General features: G+C 44.3%; 1 protein-coding gene across 6 annotated transcripts in view; it reads right to left on the bottom strand.

Moving 5' to 3' along the window:
- LOC144493066 (serine/threonine-protein kinase PAK 3) overlaps window positions 1-22,938 on the bottom strand; it is a 240,624-nt gene that overhangs the window by 126,015 nt on the left and 91,671 nt on the right. For 2 of the 6 annotated variants that reach the window (XM_078211927.1, XM_078211933.1), the window contains exon 1: window positions 8,127-8,361. The exons of the other annotated variants lie outside the window; for them this stretch is intronic. The gene's annotated coding sequence lies outside the window, so the exon portion shown is untranslated. Of the gene's footprint in view, window positions 1-8,126; window positions 8,362-22,938 lie in introns of those variants that run through there. 6 annotated transcript variants of the gene reach the window in all.

Genomic DNA, 22,938 nt, shown 5'->3' with positions numbered 1-22,938 from the left:
GATTTCATTTCAAAGTAATTAATAAGCTGGAAAGCAGATTGAGGCATTTGAGAGATGTGAAAGTCTCTGCAATATTTGGAGGTTTTTTTTCCATTTTGTACACAATGATTGCAGGCACACGGATATAAAATGCAAATTGAAGATTAATGGCAGGAAACAGCTCCTCATGCGCAAAGAGCGATAATACCAGGAATGGTTGTCTGACTAGGGAAGCACAAACTCAGAAATTATTCAGATGACGGTAGCCACTTTCATTAGCATACCATGTATTTATAAGGAAGAATGATAATAGTTAGCCTATATCCTCATCCATACTTTGTGATCTGTGAAATCAACCCCAAGTGAGGCTTCTTGAATCACAAGCTTGTTAATAGTGTTCTCTTTTCAGATGCTGACATATTTGCGCTATTTTATGTTTTAATTAAGTCACAAGTCACTGTCCGGTGCTGCTCAAAGGGATGAGGCCAAGTGTAGCTTTCTTCTTTTTAAATTCCGTCATGGGATATGGGCATCACTGGCTGAGCCAAAAAAAAAATCATCGCTCGAGGGGGAACTTAAGAGTCAACCACATTGCTGTTGGTCTGGAGTCACATGCAAGTTTATTTATTAGTGTCACAGTAGGCTTACATGAACACTGCAATAGTTACTATGAAAAATCCTAGTTGCCACACTCCAGCACCTATTTGGGTACACCAAAGGAGAATTTAGCATGGCCAATGCACCTAAACCAGCATGTGGGAGGAAACCCACACAGACAAAGGGAGAATGTGCAGACGCCACACTGACAGTAACCCAAGCTGGGAATCGAACCCAGGTCCTGTGAGGCAGCAATGCTAACCACTGTGCCACCCCACTCATGTAGGCCAGATTAGGCAAGGACAGCAGATTTCTTTCCCTACAAAAAAAAAGGACATTAGTGAACCAGAGGTTTTTTTTTAAAGAAACGACAATCGTTTCATGGGCATGAGACTTAATTCAATTCAAGTTTTACTATCGGCTGTGTTTGGATTTGAACCTGGGTCCTCAGCGGATGACCCTGGTCTCTGGACAATACACTGCTGCCTCTCCTTTCAGGCAAAGAAGTTTAAAAAGGTGGGGGTAGTTGATCCAGAGTGCACACCATTTTACAGTCATAATCATTTTATTTTCCCCCATTATAAATTCCAACAAGAAAAAATAAAAGCACTTTATTCATTCATGGGACATGAGCATTGCTGATTGGTCAGCATTTATTTGTCCACCCCTTGGGAGGGCAGTTGAGAGTCAACAACATTGCCATCGCTCTGGAGTCACATGTAGGCAAGACCAGGTAGGGATGGCAGATTTCCTTCCTTAAAAGAGACTTAAATGAACCAGATGGGTTTTTCCCTGACATTCAACAATGGTTTCATGGTCATCAGTAGATTCTTAATTCCAGATTTTTTTCAAAAATTGAATTCAAATTCCACCATCCATGGCAGGATTTGAACCCGGGTCCCCAGAACATTAGGCGAGTTTCTGGATGAATAGTCAAGCAATAACAACACTAGGCCATGATTCGTGATTACAGCATGACACATTCCTGCTGGCACCTTCCATTATAACTGGACATATAGATCAAGTCACCATTATTGAGACCATAGCAGGAGATAAAGTTCAAAGTAAAAGTGCTATAATCCTGAGGACATGAAAGGTAGTGCACAAATTCACTCATCCAACAATAAACACTTCAAAGTGAAAGTAGGCACAAATGAGAAGGGTTTGTGTAAAGACATCAACATGGTTCCAGTTACACTTGAGCAAGATTGCAAAACGCAGTCGGTGCATGTTGCACAGCTTTGGTTCTTCAGAGCCAGCTGTTGTGTTCCATACAAACTTACATCACTCAAGGAACCACGCACCAACTGAAAAGATTTGAGAAAATTTAATGCAGAGTATCTCAGCTATGCTGACCAGAAGAAATGCATGGTCAAAGAACAAAATTCAAGTTATAGTCACCGTTAAAATGTAGAACCATCACACCTGTCAAACAAATATTTGGAGCAGAAATTTTCATTGTTGGGATTCAGTTGGAGTGGACATGGCTGAAAAACAAGGTGGCCCATGTCCTGTCTGCACTCCAGTGAATGCCAATTTTTGGTAAAGACAGGCAAGTGAAGTTGCCTGCTTTACTAATTGGGCGCATTTGAGACAAAGCAGTTACTTGAGAACTGCCCTTCTGGGGTATGAAAGTTTTCATGGGGCTGGACAGCTATGTAAAACTAAACAGTCCCTTCCCATCAGGAACAGGATCAGCAAACATGGGGGCAACATAGAAAACATGAAAGGTTTGAAAAACGTCCACTCCAGTGATGAAGTTTCAATAATGTTTTCCTACTCTATTCTAGGCATCTGAAGACATGTTCATAAAAAAAAAAGCAAGCACGGTGGGCAACCATGACAAAGCCTGCTGAGCCAGGCCGCAATGTGGCCTACTTTTGCTGGCGTCCTACCTCCAGGCACGAATTGGCTGTCACTCCCAAACACTAACCAATTAACAATCCCTCACCCCCACCAAAATGGGAAGCTTTGCCTGGTTCCTGTCAGGGGTGGGCCTTTAAACAAACTCGCCTCCCTAGTCCCATTTCCCCTGCCAAAATATAGCCCTTATTACTGACAAGATGAAACACAGTAAAATCCTTGATGTGCCCAGGTAAATAAATACCCTGCAGCATCTTAGCCTAGAATACATGACTTTCCTTTTGGATACACAGATTCAAATATAAAATTTCTGGATCCCCAAAATGGAGATTCTGACCAGTTCAAATATTATTTTTCCACAATTTGCTTTGCAATATTTTCCACACCAGCTATTCTCAGGTCACAATTTTATCTCAACTTTGCTTTTATTCATATTGGACATTAAAGTTCTTTTACACGGTGTAAAATATTGAAGTTCATTTTGCTTTCCTTTCCTTCAACCTCATGGCATTTCGGTGCAGATTCTAAAATGGTTAAATTCCTGAACAGGAGATTAAAACCTCAACCCTTTCCTAATATTTAAGTTGCATCTACCATTCACAATCAAAGTAACAGCTGAGCGCAAACTATACTTGTGTGGAGGGCCCCTTACAAGTACACTGAAGCTCCAAATCTCAAGTAAGAGCATGAAAACAAGAACTAGGAATAGGCAATTCAGCTCCACCAATATATACCTTTGTAGAATCCCTGCAGTGCAGAAGGAGGCCATTTGACACATTGAGTATGCACCGACCACAATCCCACCCAGGCCCTATCCCCACTTATTTGATTTATATTGTCATATGTATTAGTATACAGTGAAAAGTATTGTTTCTTGAATGCTATACAGACAAAGCATGCAGTACATAGAGAAGGAGAGAGTGCAGAACGTAGTGTTACAGTCATAGCTAGGGTGTGCAGAAAGATCAACTTAATATAAGGTAGGTCCATTCAAAAGTCTGATGGCAGCAGGAAAGAAGCTGTTCTTTAGTCAGTTGGTATGTGTCCTCAGACTTTTGTATCTTTTTCCTGACAGACGAGTGTAGCTCGTGAGGGGAGGGCGGGGGGGGGGGGCGGGTGTGTGGAAACTAGGACAAGTTGGTGGTCATCTGGACACCTAAAAACTTGAAGCTCTCGACCCTTTCTACTTCGTCCCCATTGATGTAGACAGGGGCATATCCTGCAGTCAATTACTATCTCCTTTGTTTCACTGACTTTTTTAAAATGTCATTCATGGGGCATGGCCTCACTGGCTGGCCAACATTTATTGCCCATCCCTAGTTGCTCAGAGGGCAGTTGAGAGTCAACCACGTTGCTGTGGATCTGAAGTCAGATATAGGCCAGATTTCCTTTCCCGTAAAAAAAGGACATTACTGAACCAGGTGGGTTTTTCCCCCTGACAATCATTTCATAGTCATCAGTAGATATTGAAAGAGGGATCAATGTTGTTGCATCAGTTTGGCTATCTCTTTCCTCTACTCTGCCTCAACATTGTTTGAGATCTAACCCACGACGTGGTGTCATTAGCAAACTTGAAAATCAAGTTGGAGGGGAATTTGGCCACATAGGCAAATATACAAGGAATATAGTAAGGGGTTGAGGACACAGCCTTGTGGGAGTCGAGGATGATCAGAGATGTTGTTGCCTATCCTTACTGATTGTGGGTTAGTAAGTTCAGGATCCAATTGCAGAGGGAGGAGCTGAGCCCCAGCCACGGAGTTTGGAGATGAGTTTCGTAGGAATAATGGTGTTGAAGGCTGAGCTGTCATCAATAAAATAGGAATCTGACATAGGTGTCTTTGTTATCTAAGTATTCCAGAGCCAGGGAGATGGCATCTGCTGTGGACCTGTTGTTGCAGTAGGCAAACTGTAGTGGATCCAGACAATCCAGGAGGCTGGAATTGATTTGTGCATTGACTAACCTTCCAAAGCACTTGATAATGATGGATGTCAGAGCCACCGGACAACAGTCATCAAGGCACACTGCCTGGCTTTTTTTTGGTACCTGGATGATGGTCGTCTTCTTGAAGCAGATATGGACCTCAGATTGTTGTAAAGAGAGGTTGAAAATGTCAGCAAATACTCCACTAGCTGGTCTGCGCAAGATCTGAGTGCTCTTCCGGGTATCCCATCCGGGCCAGTCACTTTCCATGGTTTGACCTTCGAGAAAGCTGCTCTGACATCTGCAATGGTGACCTCGGACGCAGGTTCATCTGAGGCTTCTGGGGTGGAGAGCGTGATCTCACTGACCTCTTGCTCAAAACCGGTATAGAATGCATTGAACTCAGTGAGGGGTGCGTTGGAGCCAGCGATTTTACACGCCTTCATCTTGTAACCTGTTATGTCTTGCAGACCTTGCCATAGTCAGCAGGGGTCTGTATGGCTAGGCTGGGACTCCAGCTTGGATCTCTGTAGATCATATCTGGCTTTGTATAGGTTAGGGTTACTTAAACTTGGACGCTTCAGACCTGGACTCCAACAAATAGTGGATCTCTCTGTTTATCCATTAGTTACCCCGCTAGTCTCCTTGACGCTAAGGGGCAATTTAGCATGGTGAGAGAGAGAGACGGGGGATGGGAAGAGAAAGGGTGCAGGATTTCAAGAGCATGAATTTTTAAAAGCTTACTTCTATTTGTCATAATGGAAAGCTCACTCGTGCAGACTTGACTGAGGAAGAGAGAGAGAGAAAATGAAAAAACCCAACTGACTGCACCCGCAAATCTTTGGAGTGTGGGAGGAAACCAAAGTACCCAGAAGAAACCCAAGAGAACATGCAAACTCCACACAGACAGCAACCCAAAGCCAGAATTGAAACCAAGTCCCTGGCGCTATGAGGCAGCAGTGCTAATCACTGTGCCATCCCAATGGCTGATCTCATCTTCACCTTCCTACCTGCTCCCCATAACCCTTCATCCAGCTACTAATTAAAAACCTCTCTCCTCAAATTTGTTTAGTATTCCAGTGTCCACTGCTCTCTGGGGTAGATTCATAACCCTCTGAGTGAGTAATTCCTCCTCATTCCGGTTTTAATTCTGGCACTCCTTATCCTATGACCTCTTGTTCTAAAATGTTCAACAGGGGAACACATAAGAACATAAGAAATAGTAGCAGGAGTAGGCCATCTGGCTCTCCGAGCCTGCCCCGCCATTCAACAAGATCACGGCTGATCTGAAGCGAATCAGTTCCACTTAGCCGCCTGCGCCCCATATCCCCTAATTCCCTTATCGATCAGAAAACTATCTACCCGTGATTTAAACATATTCAACGAGGAAGCCTCCACCACTTCAATGGGCAGAGAATTCCAGAGATTCACTACCCTCTGAGACATCCATCAGAGAAGGCCCATTCTGCCATGCAAGAAGATCATGGTTCTTCTTCCTCAACTCCACATTCCTGTTGTGTCCTGATATCCCTCCCTCAATTCCTCCAGTGTCCAAAAATGCCATCAATCTCAGTCTTGCTCAACAAGCAGGAATTTGCAGCCTCACCCGTCCCGAAACTGTAAAATCCCATCCGAGTCAAGTGGACTTTTCCACTGTCCATCCTGATTCCCATGGTGGTAAAATTCCAGCCAATGACAAACTCCACAGCTTTGTGGCATAGACAATTCCAAAGATTCACAACCAGCTGAGTGAAGAAATTTCTTATCGTCTCAGTCCTAAACTGCCACCCTGAAACGGTGTTCCCTGGTTCTAGAAATTTCAGCCAGGGAAAATAGCCTCTCAGCATCTGCCCAGAATTTTATACATATCATGGAGCTGTGATATCAAAGGGGACAACAGCAGAGATAAAAGAATAGAGGCAAAGTTGTCATTTGATGGTCTAAACTGGTAGTGGACAAGAAACATTAGACTGCCTCTTTTCCTTCCAAACATCTGTGACTGAATGGGAAGACCAAAAAAAAAGGTTTAGGAAGAAAAATTAACCCAAAAGAAAAAAAGTGAGGAGCACCTCTGATGGCTTAATGGCTGGGTTGTGACATATGCAGCTAAATGTGGAACTCATTCTGACAAAGGTGGCTCCAGATTTGACCCTGGTTGTCATGAGTGCAGTACAACTTTCCTCAACACCTCCATCCCTGGGCCTTGGAATAGGAAAAGCATCGAAAGTTCCCTTTCCAGACTAGTCTTTAGTGACTCCTGCTGGGGAGTGACATGCAAGAATAAGAAACACAGAACAAGTGGCCTGTGAGGTTCCCCATTCACTCCACACACACACACACACACACACACAACCACCTCTCCTCATTACACATTCACTTTAAAAGCCATCTTGCAAGCCGAGTGTGGTCAGGATATCAAATTTGAATTGACAAAATATAAAGAGCACCCTCAGAAAGATCAGTGCCATTTGTTGTCAGAATGAAGAGTACAATTTTTTTCCTTTCTTTCTGTGCAATATCTCTGGTTCTGCACAGCCTCTTTTAATTCCATATTCGCTGTGCATTTATTTCATTTTAATGGGCTTTCACTGAAGTTACCTCAGGATATCAAATGCAAAATAAATGAAGTGTTTCTTGATGAACTCCTTCCTTCCTTCTTCAGTTTCTCTATGATTTGACTGCTTCTTGTTTTTTCACCATCAACGTTATTATTATTTATGCTTCAGCTGGGATTATTGTACAACAAAACCAAGGTAAGGCTTCCATTATCCAACTGTTCGATTACTAGCTGCTGCTTGCTATTATTTTTATTCTAACATGCTCAAAGTTCCCCCCCACCCGCCCCCCTTTTGGGGGAGTGGTAGGGACAATTCCCTCGCCCCTTCCTCCACCAATTTTCGACAATGCTCTGCACTATTGCACAGTTCCCATCTGGACTCATGACTTGATGGCCAGCTCATGTGTTCCCTTGCAGATGGCAAGCTCTTGCGAAAAAAAAACTAACGCATCATTCAGTAATCCATTTGCTGCGATCCAAAACCAACTGTTTGCTTTCTCTCTGCACAACCAACACAGCGGGGTTATTAACATAGGAACTGGTTGAGGAGAGGGGGGGGGGGGGGTTAAAGAAAGAGAGAATCACTCAGACATGAAAAGGTATTTAAATAGTTAAACACGGTGAATGCCCCAGCGTGCAGCAATGACAAAAGCTCAAATCGGAAGGAAAAAAAGGAGGAAGAAAAAAAATGATCTATGACTAATTACACCACTCGCTAATGCTGTCGTCCACTCAATCGCTGCATTAACTGTCAGAAAACACATTGCGATAACCACTGCACAAATGTGAATACATTTATACCGTAAACGCACCCAACACAATAAGTCCCTGGCGTGCAGGTAAAAAGGCACAGTGAGAGAGAGAGAGACGGGGGATGGGAAGAGAAAGGGTGCAGGATTTCAAGAGCATGAATTTTTAAAAGCTTACTTCTATTTGTCATAATGGAAAGCTCACTCGTGCAGACTTGACTGAGGAAGAGAGAGAGAGAAAATGAAAAAACCCAACTGACTGCACCCAAGAGCCAAAATGCAGAGGTGGGGGGGGGGGGGGGGGGGGAAGAAAACTAGTTTGTCGACATGTCATTCTCATTATTAATGCTGTTTTCGGGATGGGCAGACGGGTTTGGCAGTAGCCTCTGCATATAAACCTATGCCAAGTGAGATTTAAAAATATAATAAAGCCATGCAAATCCACACACACAAGTATTACCTGTAAATGGGGGGTATGCCATTCTTGCCATTCTAAACCTTTTCCACCTCCACTGCATACCAAGTTTTTTCCCCCCTTGAGAACAGACCTCAAGCTCATCCAGGCTGCTGGCTTTTTATTTTACATTTTCCTCTCGCCCCAGCTTCTCGAGTCCTCGCTCAGAGAAATCCTCAGCCCTCCACTGCTGCCCTGATCTTCCCCAGGCAAAGTTGTCATTTATTGATCCCCGAATGATTGGCTGAGCCCAAATCAGATAATGTCATTGGCGTTCATTTCAATATGATGTCACCCTTCGCTCATTGGCCAGGCGACTGAGCAGCTGCTTGGAGCTGAAGGACAGCCTGGGGTAGAAACTCTCAGTGTCTTTCTGAATCATTGCTGGTTGCTGTGGAAACCTCCCTCGCTCCTTGCTTCCCTTATTACCCCAGCATGTATATATTTACAGCGGGGCCACGGTCTAAAAACACGGAATACGATTCAGATTAAGGGCGAATGAGTAGGAAACAAGATAGTACAACACACAAGAAAAGGGGAGTGAATCTCTAGACTATGTAACAGCAGCGTAACTTCCTCACTCGGGAAGCATAACAGAAAAGAGATTACCGACCTCAGAACGATAGCTAGGGTCTCACGCCAGGATCCAGCTGGTACACACCTCACCCTAGAACCAACCAACTATATTCATTAATATGCCAATAGAACCAACCAACTATATTAATTATTATGCCAATTAAATTTAAAACCAAGATATCTGTCCATCTGTCCTGAAGCTACTAACAGATGATGGGATGCTGCTGGGAATCCAGTGACTTGCTCAAGTGACTATTACTCATTGTCTGAGCCTAACTGGTGAATATTTACAGAATATTAATCCGCACACTGCGCGGTAAAGACTGGATTTGCTCCGAGCCATTGTCCACTCCCCAGGAGGAGGTGGCTGATAGCACTGAGAATCCAGGATTCTCCTCCACAGTCTGGGGTATCTGTCATTCACTGACCATCACTTTAACTCAGATCAAGTGATGGAGCATCTGGGGAGCGGAGTTCCCCGAGGCCCCGAAAACAGAAGGGATGCACCATTAGCCCACCACGCCCATTGCTTCCAATGTAGGCAGCATGCAAACTTTGTCTGCTCATTTACATGTTTGCAGATTGCACACTGGTGTGTGGCTGCATCTGACTGGGGAGGGGGAGGGGACGGGGGGTGAACAAAACCATGAAAGGCTGGCACCAATTCAAGCTGGCTTGCAACCAGAACAGCATAAAGGGGAGGGCCATTTTAACTGAGCAGCAGTTGGATGTCATTCTAGAAGTCGGTTTGAGCTGATTCAGACAAAGCAATGGCGTGACATGACACAGTGTGGGCACACCAGGTTTCTCTAAAGCTGCACTGGAGAACTTGGTGCAGGAGGTCAATAGAAGGCAAGATGCCCCCTATCCACAAGGCACCAGAAGGTCCCCCAGACAAACTGACAGTCAGTGAGACAGCAGTCTAACCCTGAGAACTGCTTATAATGCTGAAAGAAGCTCAATGACCTCACACGAGTAGTCACGGTCAGTTTATGTCGTCAAATGCTACATTCTACCACCAGCCTCACACACATTGCTTAATGCACCGCCTCCCCTTTGTTCACCTACCAATAATCTCTATCAATCAGGACTGATGCCAAATATTCATAGACTCCCATCACCCGCCATGAGTCTCATGCTCACATCTCACAGCTGGCACATGCTGCTAGGTTAATCCACAACAGGCCTATCACCCAGACAGACTGCAGCATACAGACTGTCAAACTTCCCTTTCCCTTGCAGGACAACTGAAGGCAACTGGCATTGGACAGGTATGGTTGCATGTCCTTACTCCAATGGAGGAAACAGTGCTTGTCAACATTACAGTGGCTACGACTGAGGCAGAGTTGAAGGGATCCAAGATGGCAGTATACTACGACAAAATCCTCTTCCTTCTTACATTACACTTTTTTGATTTGATTTAATTCATTATTGTCACATGTATTGGGATACAGTGAAAAGTATTGTTTCTTGTGCACTATATAAAGCATACTGTTTCTAGAGTACATGGGGAGAAGGAAAGGAGAGGGTGCAGAATGTAGTATTACTGTCATAGCTAGGGTATAGAGAAAGATCAACCAGGTCCCCCTCATCTCACGATCCCCTCTGATTCACAAGCTGCAATGATGTAAGTATTTCACTCCTGCTTTCCCCCGCTCTCTTCGCTGGAAGGTAATGCATTCTGCCCAGCCTTGTGCCTTTCCTCTTTCAGATACCCAATAACTGCAACCTCCCCTGGCAGTGGTGTAGAAACAAAAAAAGTGTAAGAACAACAAAAGACTGAATGTGATGAAGCATTGTCCTTGGAGAAACTGACAGGGGCTTAGAGGTGGGATCGATCTGTATGTGATGCGGCATTGGGCATAAGTGACCTACAGCCAGGGCAGAGGGAAAGGGTAAAGCAGATGTCAACTTGCTGGTGGGTTCTGTTACTGCAGGAAGGAATCTGATGGGGCAGCCTACAAGAAAAAGGGTTGATGGGTATGCAGGCAGAAATGCTCAGTGGATTGGTAGGCCTGCCTGAATGCCTGTGTTCACCATCAAGGAGCATGGAGGAGTCCAGTGCCAACTTGCACACACAGGCCTTTGTGCAGAGTTTGCAGGTCACCCTATCCAGCACTGACACGGTGGCAACTCTATTACCATAGTGACTGATCCCACAATGATGCAGCTTCTGGTGGCTGAAGACAAATCATCATATAAACAGACACCAAGGGAATGTACAAGGCTGATTCATTGACTTTTGAATGGAATATTGGATGGTTTGTTTAAAAAATTGCTTCAGATTATTTCTCTTTGATTTGATTTGATTTATTATTGTCACATGTATTAGCATACAGTGAAAAGTATTGTTTCTTGCGCGCTATACAGACAAAGCATTCCGTTCATAGAGAAGGAAATGAGAGAGTGCAGAATGCAGCGTTACAGTCATAGCTAGGGTATAGAGAAAGATCAACTTAATGCAAGGTAAGTCCAGTCAAAAGTCTGATGGCAGCAGGGAAGAAGCTGTTCTTGAGTTGGTTGGTACGTGTCCTCAGACATTTGTATCTTTTTCCCGACAGAGTGCAGTACAATGGTCAGAAACAGAGGCTCGCTAAAGGATGGAACTGTTGTATAATAGCAAGTGGAACCCAGTGCAGTTGCGGTACCTCTCTGAATTTACATCCAGCACTGGCACAGTGGCACAGTGGTTAGCATTGCTGCCTCACAAATCCAGGGACCCAGGTTCAATTCTGGCCTCGGAGGACTGTGTGGAGTCTGCACATTCTCCTCGTGTCTGTGTGGGTTTCCTCTGGGTGCTCTGGTTTCCTCACAGAGATGTGCAGGTTAGGTGGTTCGGCCATGCTAACTTGCCCATTTAAGTGTCCCATGATGTGTAAGTTAGGGGAATTAGCAGAGTAATGCATGGAGTCACGGGGATAAGGCAGTGGGATGGGCCTCGTAAGATGCTCTGTCAGAGAGTCGGTCTAGACTCAATGGGCCAAATAGCCTCCTTCTGCACTTTAAGGATTCTATGAAATGTGTCTGAAACCAATGTCACCCTCCATGAGGAAGCCCAGTATCCTAGCAAAACTCTGCCTGCTTCTCTCTGGGAAGAGAGAGGCAATGCATTCCTCTACACAGGGCTTCAGTCATCACCCTTACACAAAATTAGACAGCAAACTGCAAGATGAAGATGATGTTCCAACATCCAGCCTAGAAAGAGCCCAATGCAAAGTTATTGATTCCCACACTCACCTTCACATCCATTGGCATTGCCAGCCTGCGCCCTGCTCAGAAGCTAGAGGGTTGTCTGCAACAGGTACAGACATCAGGATGGTGTCTGGCATGGCCTGCACGAGAAATGTACGTGCATGGCACAGATGGTATTTTGGGCACACAACAACATCTGTCGTGCCAAAAATACGGATGCTGCACAGCCAAATTTTGCAATCATCATTTTTTGTTTTGCATTGCAAGATGAAAGAGGTGCATATTTATGTATTCCTTCAATTATTTTCCTACAGCAATTAAAATGACAACTGCACCATCTTGGACAAGGTAAAACCAGTGAAGAAATATACACTGAAATATCAGTAATTGCACATTCTCCCCCAAAAGGTTACACAGCCCTACAAAAAGTAAACTGCAGAAATCTTTCTAAGTAGCTACTGCAGGAAACTAATCTTCAGCTATCTGCAAAAGATAATATGAAGAAATAAACTGGCAGAGGTAGTGACTATTTTTGTTTAGTTTAGTTTTTGTTACTTGTCGACTGTTTTAGATTCATCAACATTTTGCTTATAAGATTTCTTTTTTATATATTTATTCGTGGGACATGGGTGTCACTGGTTGGCCACCATTTTTTGCCCATCACTCATTGCCCAAGAGTAGTTGAGAGTCAGCCACATTGCTGTGGTCACATGTTGACCAGACCAGATAAGACGGGCGTACTTCCTTCCCTAAGAGTCTTCAGTGAACCAGATGGGTTTTTCCGACAATCGACAACAGTTCATGATCATCAGCAAATTCTGAATTCCTGATTTTTTTAAAATTAAATTTCAATTCCACCATCTGCCGTGGCAGGATTTGAACCCGGGGCCTCAGAACATTAACTGAGTTTCTGGATTAATAATTGAGTGATAATACCATCGCCTCCCCTGAAGGAATTATCAATTATTAAGGAATTATTATTGAATTGGATCGAACAACCAGGCAAGATATGCATTGGATGCATTTTCCAAATTCAATGTATTCTAGTTATCAAATCCTTCAATATCTGCAAAGTCCTGCTGTCCATTCTCTACCCCAGTGATGGGCAACCTAGGCTAGTGAGTGGGCAGCATGAGTGGCCCTCCATCATCTCAGTGGGCCGTAAGATTGAAATTGGGCTTCTTCACTAACCATGACCCCTGAATAAGATTGAATGCATTTAATACACACCGAATATTTCATAGCAAGTTATAGAAAATGCTTCGTCATTCATATATTAATAGAACAGTCATCAACTTCAAGTTGTAAAAACAAAATAAATATTTACACTCGATTGGATGCAGAGGAAGTGTTCGGCTCTCACAGTCAATGTGGTGAGCAATCAGCACACACCTCACTTCACGTGCCCTTGCTTTGTGTGTGCATCACTTCACTCGTACCGGTAGGAAAAAATCCAAGCAGATGAAAGCCAGCGGAATGTGGCAACGGTCAACAAAATGTTTCATAGGCCGCACTCAGAACCCTGGTGGGCTGCATGTGTCCCCCGGGCCACAGGTTGTCCACCACTACTCTACATAGTAGTGAAGCAGTTGAGGTTGAGAGAGCAGTTAATAAAGCATATAGTATCTTAGCTTTGATTAATTGGGGCATTGAGTGCGAGAGTAAGGAGGTCATGTTGAACTTTTAAAAATACCAGTTAGGCTCCTGTCTGGAGTACTGTGTCAAGCTCTGGGTTCCATATTGAGAAAGGATGTGAAGGCAGTGGAGAAATTACAGAGAAGATTCATAAGAATAATTTCAGGGATAAAGAACTATAGCTATAAGGATAGATTGAAGGGGTTGGGACTGTTGTCCTTAAAGATAAGACTGAGAAGAGATTCATTAGAGGTATTCAAGATCTTGAAGGGTTTGGACAGGGTAAATTTTAAGAAACTGTTTCCACTCAAGGCAGCATCTAGAAATAGAGGGCACAGATTCAAAATAATGGGCAAAAGGAGTAGAAGTGGTGTAAGGAACAATTTGTTCATCCAGAGTGTGGTTGGAGTCTGGAACAAACTTTCTGGAAGGATGGTGGAGGCAGATTCGATCGAGGTATTCAAAAGGGAATTGGATTGCTATCCGAAAAAAGAGAATGTGCAAGGTTACGGGGATAAGACCGGAGAGCGGGTAAAAAGTTCCTTCAGAGAGCCATTGCAGACTTGATGGGCCGAATGGCCTCCTCCAGCACTGTAAATATTCTGTGAAGACATAAGTGTGTCGGAGAAGCCAATTTTCCTCCTGCTCAGTAGGACAGTGATCCTTATGAACAACACAATGACAAAACATCCCATTAATATTACATTTTTATTTAGCTCAACGACTACAATTTAATATTCCTGACAGCCGGTGGCATGTTCGTTCTTCAATATTTAATAACCTTGTGCTCAGCAGTTTCATGTCAGATGTGGCTGATAATGGGAAACTTTCAAATTATACTGCACTGAAGATCTTATTGGCATCTTCGCTTTCATGAAACTGATTATTACCGTATCCATTTTGAGAGGGTCAATAAGGAAAACCACCCCAGCAATAGCAGAGATTGCTGCCATTGTGATTTTTTGTTAAAGCTTTAACTTCAATGTGTTCACTCCTCAGGTGCACACTTCAACTGAACAAACAGAGGAAGATTGCGGGTAGCTACCAGGCTTGGGCTCGTCAGAACTAAAGTACAAGGGAAGGTTGTAGTTTTGTTCATTTTCCCATTTCCTGCAGGACCTCAGCTAGTTTGGGCATCAAGTGAAGAGGAGTCACAGACAAAGCATTATTGGTGCAGTAGGGTTCAAACTTGATCCCCCATTCAGTGACATACTGCATTCATAGAATCCCTACAGTGCAGAAAGAGGCCATTCGGCTCATCAAGTCTGCAGAGACTCTACAACAGAGCATCTCACCCAAGCCCAACCCCCCCATCCCATAACCCCTAATATTTACCTCGCTAATCCTCCTAACCTACACATCTTGGGACACTAAGGGGCAATTTAGCCTGCCAATCCAACTAACCTGCACATCTTTGGAGTATGGAAGGAAACTGGAACACCCAGAGGAAACCCACGCAAACGTGGGGAAAACGTGCAAACTCCACACAGTCACTATGCCACTCATGTGCTAATGTGTAGGGATAATCCACTAACAAGCACATTTACCTAATCCACCAATCGCTTTAAAGGAACCTTTGCAGCATTTACACATCAAAGTGCAAAAATGTTCTATTTTGTCCTGTTGTCATTCACACAGGTTAGGAAGATTTTTTCCCCTGTACTGCATCGGTAACAACATGCTGAATCAACTGAGGCAAACTAATCAAGCCAAATTTAAACAGCATCCAAATAACAGGGTGTCCCTTCATAAAAATTACTCAGAAGCAGCCATTATCCTATATACTGGTCTTCCCAAAGTATGAAGGAAATGGATGCAGTGTTCCTGCCCCTCACAAATTGGTGTTCAATTACTGTACCTTTAATAAATCATATGCGTGAACATCTGAGAAAATACCATAGTATCCCTTACTTCACAAACAGAAGTAGTTCTGTTGGGCGGCACAGTGGCACTGTGGCTAGCAATGCTGCCTCATAGCACCAGGGATCAGGTTTAATTCTCAGCTTGGGCCACTGTCTGTGCGGAATCTGCACCTTTTCCCTGTGTTTGCATTGGTTTCCTCCGGGTGCTCTGGTTTCCTCCCACAGTCCGAAAGATGTGCTGGTTAGGTGCATTGGCCATGCTAAATTCTCCCTCGGTGTACCCAAACGTGCGCTGGAGTCTGGCGACTAGGGGATTTTCACAGTAGCTTCATTGCAGTGTTAATGTCAGCCTACCTGTGCCAATAATAAATAAACTTAAACTTAGGTTTTTTTTAATATGTTGTAGCAAAATATAAATGCAAAACTGAGGTTGATGCAACACAAATTCTGCCCTATATCTTCCTCCCACTAAGTAAAGATAACTGGAGTCCTTCAGTGATAGCAAAATATAGTTAATAAAGTTAATGTTGTATATTTCTCAAACCATCCCCCTTCCACTGATCTTAAATCCAACCCCTGTTACTCTGCTGCTTCTCTCCCATTTTCCTGGTCATCTTTCCAATGAGGACCATTCCTTGCCCCCTCTCCACTAATCTTATGATCCTCAAGCATTTTTCCAAGCCCCAGTCTTTATGCAGTTGGTCAATGGCTTCTTCTGTTCAGACGCTCTGGGTGGGATTTTATAGCAGCATTCGTCCCAAAACCATAAAATTCCGCCCAAGGTCAACGGACCTTACCATGGTCCTCCCCTCGCCTGCTCCAATTCCCGTGGCGGGTGAGACGGGAAAATTCATTGCCATCTATTATCCTTCCAAAACTGTTCTCATCCTCTCCCTCAAAGTTGTTCAGATTCTGGAGGGAGCACTGTGGGTGTACCTACACCACATGGACTGCAGCAGTTCAGAAAAGCAGCTCACCACCACATCATTCAACCTCATCCTCCTTCACTTCCCCTTCCTATCTGTCCCAACTTGGTCAATGTTTACTTGTTCAGTTCCCACCTCAATCATCTCCCCTTGACCCTTCCTCTTCCATAATGACCTTGGCTCCCTTATGCTGGCAATACCCAACTCTGCTTATCTATTACTACCTCTCTCAATCCCGAGACTACTCCAGTTCTGTCAACCTGCCTCTCTGGCATTAAGTTGTAGGTAAGTCAGAATTTCCTCAGGAGGATCAAAGCTAATATTTACAATCCTTGTTAAAACCAATGAAACCCTGCCATCAATTTCAACCCCTGCCCTCCCTGACTGCATGTTCAGAGTGGGGCGTCATGGTGGCACAGTGGTTAGCACTGCTGCCACACAGCGCCAGGGACCTGGGTTCGATTCCGGCCTTGGGTCACTGTCTGTGTGGAGTTTGCATGTTCTCCCCGTGTCTGCGTGGGTCTCCTCCAGGTGCTTTGGTTTCCTCCCACAATCCAAGGAGATGTGTGGGTTAGGTGCATTGGCCATGCTAAATTGCCCCTTCGTGTCCTGGAATGCTTAGGTTAGAAGGATTAGCGGGGTAAATCTGTGGTGTTTCGGGGATCGGGCCTAGATGGGATTGTTGTGGGTGCAGACCTGATGGGTCACATGGCCTCCTTCTGCACTATAGGGTTTCTTTCTATTTCTTCAATGGTTTGCACGCAACACTGGGTGACTATTCAACACAAAGGCGAGTTTCAGCCCCCTTATCCTATCCTGTACAACATTATTCACCTACACTTGCATACCTCTGCCACCTCTAAACTCAATTTCAACATCTTTTGCAACCTCTATTCATCATGGAATCCAAATTATCCAACACTGCACCATTTTTATCCCCTTATTTATCCCCTCTCTGTATCCCCAAGTGGATGGATTTAAAATTCTCATACCCATTTACAAATTCCACAATGACTTTGCTCTACAGCTTCCTTCAGTGTCAAACTTCCTTTAGCCTTCTCAACTCAATGCCTTTCTCCAAACTCTTTCATCGTTTGATACCAAAAGCTTTAGCCATCTTGGCCCTACTCCTTTTAAATTCCTGCCAAAGTCCCTTTGCTTCACCTCACCCTGGCCACTTCAAAAGAGTCCTCAAAACACGCATCCTCGAGACCATTTTAATCACTTCTCCAAACACTCCCAAAAAGGTTGAGTTATTTGTCTTAGTTTCCGAAGTGCTTAGGGACATATGTTAAAAATTATACTGGAGTTGAAGGGCAGGTCTTCATCTTTGATGCAGTCTTGCCTTATCTCCTTCCATTGCTCATAGGAGCCTGCATTTCCAAATTTCAATTAGCAATATGACTGGGGAAAGAAATGATGTGGAGATGCCGGCGTTGGACTGCGGTAAACACAGTAAGAAGTCTCACAACACCAGGTTAAAGTCCAACAGGTTTATTTGGTAGTACAAGCCACTACCTTTTGGAGCGCTGCTCCTTCATCAGGTGAGTGGGATTTCAGTTCAGAAACAGGGCATATAAAGACACAAACTCAATTTACAAAATAATGGTTGGAATACGAGTCTTTACAGGTAATCAAGTCTTAAAAAGGTACAGACAATGTGAGTGGAGAGAGGGTTAAGCACAGGTTAAAGAGATGTGAATTGTCTCCAGCCAGGACAGTTAGTGAGATTTTGCAAGCCCAGGCAAGTCGTGGGAGTTACAGATAGTGTGACATGAACCCAAGATCCCGGTTGAAGATCCCAACTGGGATCTTGGGTTCATTTATGTGCCCTGTTTGTGAACTGAAATCCCACTCACCTGACGAAGGAGCAGCACTCCGAAAGCTAGTGGCTTGTGCTACCAAATAAACCTGTTGAGCTTTAACCTGATGTTGTGAGATTTCTTACTAGGGAAAGAAATACATGAGGTGGTTTCCCATTGCCTTCCTCACGTGGTTCAAAGGTGAAATGTAAAAATTTAAACCGTAGTGCTGACCTTTGTACGAAGCAGAAAGCAAATACTGCAGAAAAGCTCCTCTGGGCACAAAACGGGAAACAAAATTATGGGCCTGAACTTTCTCAAAGCAGCAATCAGTGTCAGGTTGCCACTCCATCATTTACCTCAACTTTTCTACAATTCTGCCTGGTTGAACCTGCCCTGGGGCAGGGGTGTTAAGGAGGAGGAATTTTATGCAGGCAGGATAAATCCCCCAGCGAGGGGTTGGTTTGTGTTTTTAACAATCGTTACCCAGAAGTTCGACAATCTTTTAATTCTTCTAACGTTTTCTGGGTATCTTTTGATGTCACCCATTTGGAAGCATCCAAAGTTTGCGATTTAAATCATATTTTCGGATGGTTCCCAGCACAGGGCAATTGCCCTGGGGAAGTTAGCACTTCTGTGCAATTGCCGTGCAAACTCTTCCCCATGAAGTTTCGAAGAAGATTCGCCAGCACATAGAACATAGAACATAGAACAGTACAGCACAGAACAGGCCCTTCGGCCCACGATGTTGTGCCGAGCTTTATCTGAAACCAAGATCAAGCTATCCCACTCCCTATCATCCTGGTGTGCTCCATGTGCCTATCCAATAACCGCTTAAATGTTTCTAAAGTGTCTGACTCCACTATCACTGCAGGCAGTCCATTCCACACCCCAACCACTCTCTGCGTAAAGAACCTACCTCTGATATCCGTCCTGTATCTCCCACCACGAACCCTATAGTTATGCCCCCTTGTAATAGCTCCATCCACCCGAGGAAATAGTCTTTGAACGTTCACTCTATCTATCCCCTTCATCATTTTATACACCTCTATTAAGTCTCCCCTCAGCCTCCTCTGCTCCAGAGAGAACAGCCCTAGCTCCCTCAACCTTTCCTCATATGACCTACCCTCCAAACCAGGCAGCATCCTGGTAAATCTCCTCTGCACTCTTTCCAGCGCTTCCACATCCTTCTTATAGTGAGGTGACCAGAACTGCACACAATATTCCAAATGTGGTCTCACCAAGGTCCTGTACAGTTGCAGCATAACCCCACGGCTCTTAAACTCCAACCCCCTATTAATAAAAGCTAACACACTATAGGCCTTCTTCACAGCTCTATCCACTTGACTGGCAACCTTTAGAGATCTGTGGATATGGACCCCAAGATCTCTCTGTTCCTCCACAGTCTTCAGAACCCTAACATCTTTGGGGTAACCCCCTCCCCCCACCCACCCCTAGGCGATTCTGGCGGATTTTCCGGTCTTGGGGCGAGCGCGACTGGAAAATCCCGCCATATATATTTCCCAGCACATCATTTAACAGAATATTAAGTTATCTAAGTTTTCAATCAATTTCAAAAGCAGAATGAATATTTTGGAAAAGCAACTACAAGGAAAATTACCACAGCTTCAGGCTGTTATGTTTTTTTTAAAAGCTAAAGGCTGCTGCACTCTTAAAAGCTATCGCAATAATGCATTACAGGCTGTGAAGCTGTGCTGTTGGAAAATATCTAACAGAAGATCACTACTGGGATCGCTATTGCAGAGAATTGACAGATCAGAAACAAGTAATTCAGCTTGACAGGTCCATGTTGGACTGGGGTGAACACGGTAAGAAGTCTCACAACACCAAGTTAAAGTCCAACAGGTTTATTTGGTAGCAAATACCATAAGCTTTCGGGGCACTGCTCCTTCGTCAGATGGAGTGGAAATGTTTGAGAGCACATTTCCACTCCATCTTACTGTCAAGACTTGTCTCGCAGGGGGTGGGAAATTAAATTTCACTCTGCATGTCCACTCTATCAAAACTTTTCATCATTTTAAAGATTGCTATTCAGTCACCCAATTCCTTCTCTTTTCAAGAGAAAAGGGGAACCTGTGCAACTCATCATCCTTAAAAATCTTCTGTTACACCTCTCTAGCTCCTCCACATTCTTATGACAACCATAATGATGCACAGTAGCACAAAATATAATCAGGATAATCCTGTCAATACGGCAGAGATGTGTGAGAAAATGTTGTCCCTGTTTAACTGGTACTTTATGCCTGATTAAGGGACCAAGTGTTGGGAGGGGGTGATAAAAGCCACACCCCTGCCCTTGCCTCTGACCCACCATCCCCATCTCGCCCTTGTCCTGCAGTCCCTCCACAATCTGTGGCTGCCACCACTCCTGCTGGCACTGACAGCAACAAGGAGCTGTGGGCGTCTGCTGGGAGGCCAATAGTCGGGATCTCTGCCATCAAGGTCCTGAGTCCAGGAAGACCAGGTGGTGGTCACTTACATGCCTGAGGGGCACTCAATACTGTTCCTCAATACAATTCCTCTCCCATGGAATTGATTTTGGAGTAGGTGGGGTGGGGATGGTGGTGGTGTCCCCCATCGGTTCACTGACTAGGTTAATCAAATCCCACTCAGCCAACCAGGAGTCATCCAGCTTAATCCCACTTGGTCCGTAGCCTTGTAGTTGATAGCATTTTAAATGCCTATCCAAATATTTTTCAAACGTAAAAATCATTTCTGACTCCAACACTCTTCCAGACAATGATGATGGGGCACTCTGCAATGTAATGTCATTGAATGCGAAGGGAGGTGGTTGCTGTTGCTGTCTTGCTGCATGAGACCATTGACTGCAGATCTTTGACCTAACCCACAGGATTGTTTAGCTTGGTTAATAGCATGCTGCTTTTGCCATTTAACTTGTATGGAGTTCTGTATCACAGCCGCACCACTTCACAATCTCATCTTCTGCTACAGTTGTTGCTACAATTATCCAGCACTTCAAAGCTCCTCATGAAGCCAGGATTGGAGGGATGAAGGATATGTGGGGGTATATAAGGTACTGCACCCTCACTTAGTTTGATCAACATGTGAAGGTCCACAGCAATATGGTTAACTCTTAGCTACGCTCCGAAATATCTCAGCAAGCCAATGCGCTGTATTAAACCATGACCGACGCACTGTGGGTGTACCTAAACCACATGGACTGCAATGGTTCTGGAAGATGATCGCGGCCTTCTCAAGGGTTCTTAGGGATGAACAATAACCTTGTCAGCGATGCTCACATCCTAAAAATGAATTTTAAAATGATCTAATTCAGCTGATGATGGCCTATAGGATCTCAAAGATGCTGCTAGATCTATTCTTCATCTATCGCACCGAGCATGTCAGTACTGCCACCTAGGCAGACAGATGTCCTCAGTGTGGACCAGTTGGGTTTCTACAATAATTAAACAGTTAAACATCACTTTTACTGGTACAAACTTTTCATTTAAAGTTTATTTATTAGTATCACAAGTAGGCTTATATTAATGCTGCAATTAAGTTATTGTGAAAATCCCCCAGTCGCCACACTCCGGTGCCTGTTCGGGTACACTGAGGGAGAATTTAGCACGGTCAATGCACCTAACCAGCACATCTGTCGGACTGTGTGAGGAAACTCGAGCACCCGGAGGGAACCCATGCTGACACAGGGAAAACGTGCAGACTCCGCACGGACAGTGACCCAAGCTGGGAATCGAACCCGGGACCCTGCTGCTGTGAGGCAGCAGTGCTAACCACTGTCCTACCCTGTTCCAGACTTCTAAAAAACAAACCAAATTCAAATTATCACAACATGGTAGTGGGATCTAATTTCATACTGTGCTGATTATAACACTGCATTACCGTACCCATAGTATTAGTTATCAAAATGCACTGCGCACCCACAGAAGAAGCTGAATCAAACAATGCTCTCTATATATTTTTTGGTTGTATGTAGCCTATTCATACAAGTGCACAGACCCTTTAAATCTTTTTTGTGTGGCCACACACAGACACGATAACTTAAAGGGGACTGATTTGTGGTCAGCCTTCACAGGAGCTTCTGGGTCACTGTGCAGCTACACTGCTCACAGGGAACATTGAAATCTTACACTGAACTGCATCGCAAAGTGTGAGTGGCAGCTATTGGTTATGGGGATTAGATTGCTCGTCATCACTGACAATGGCGTGCATATCTTTCCAATGCTCAGACGCTGGCAAGATATGAAACAAAAAATTGTGGTGGTAGACAATACAGGTTTGTATCCATGATTCTTCATCGGCTAAATGACCATTCTTAACATTAGTGCCTCAGGGGAATGCAGAAGAGAGGGTGCACAGGCCAGGGCAGGCTGTAGGAAAAAATGCATTGTGGTTGACGAGGCTGATTTCTAATCAAGACAGAAGGAAGATCCTCCAATGCACTAGGCTAGGGAGAAGTATAATAAATACTAATCATCAACTAATGATTGCAGTTCAATGCCTGCAGTGGGAAAACATGTTTTGTGCTTAGCTTACAACTTCCAGACTCGAACAGCGGACCACGGAGCCTGTCTAGGTTCATCCCTGAGAGGAATGACATGTGGGCATGCCACAGGGTGGTAGATGATGAACTGTACCCAATGCAAGCTAGTGCCTTCAGGAGTGGAGACAGCAAAAAATATATATTATCCTAGCGTCCTCTCATCTGACAGAGGGCACCATCTGCTTGCCCACCTGGCCTAGAAGCATCTGAAGCCGGCAAACAAGGCAATAAAATGCTTCACTGATAATCAGTGTGACATACAAACTAACTACAACCATTAAG

Source organism: Mustelus asterias, chromosome 4, assembly GCF_964213995.1.
Source record: "Mustelus asterias chromosome 4, sMusAst1.hap1.1, whole genome shotgun sequence".
NCBI classification, from domain to species: domain Eukaryota; kingdom Metazoa; phylum Chordata; class Chondrichthyes; order Carcharhiniformes; family Triakidae; genus Mustelus; species Mustelus asterias.
This window is presented reverse-complemented; position numbering and strand designations above follow the sequence as displayed.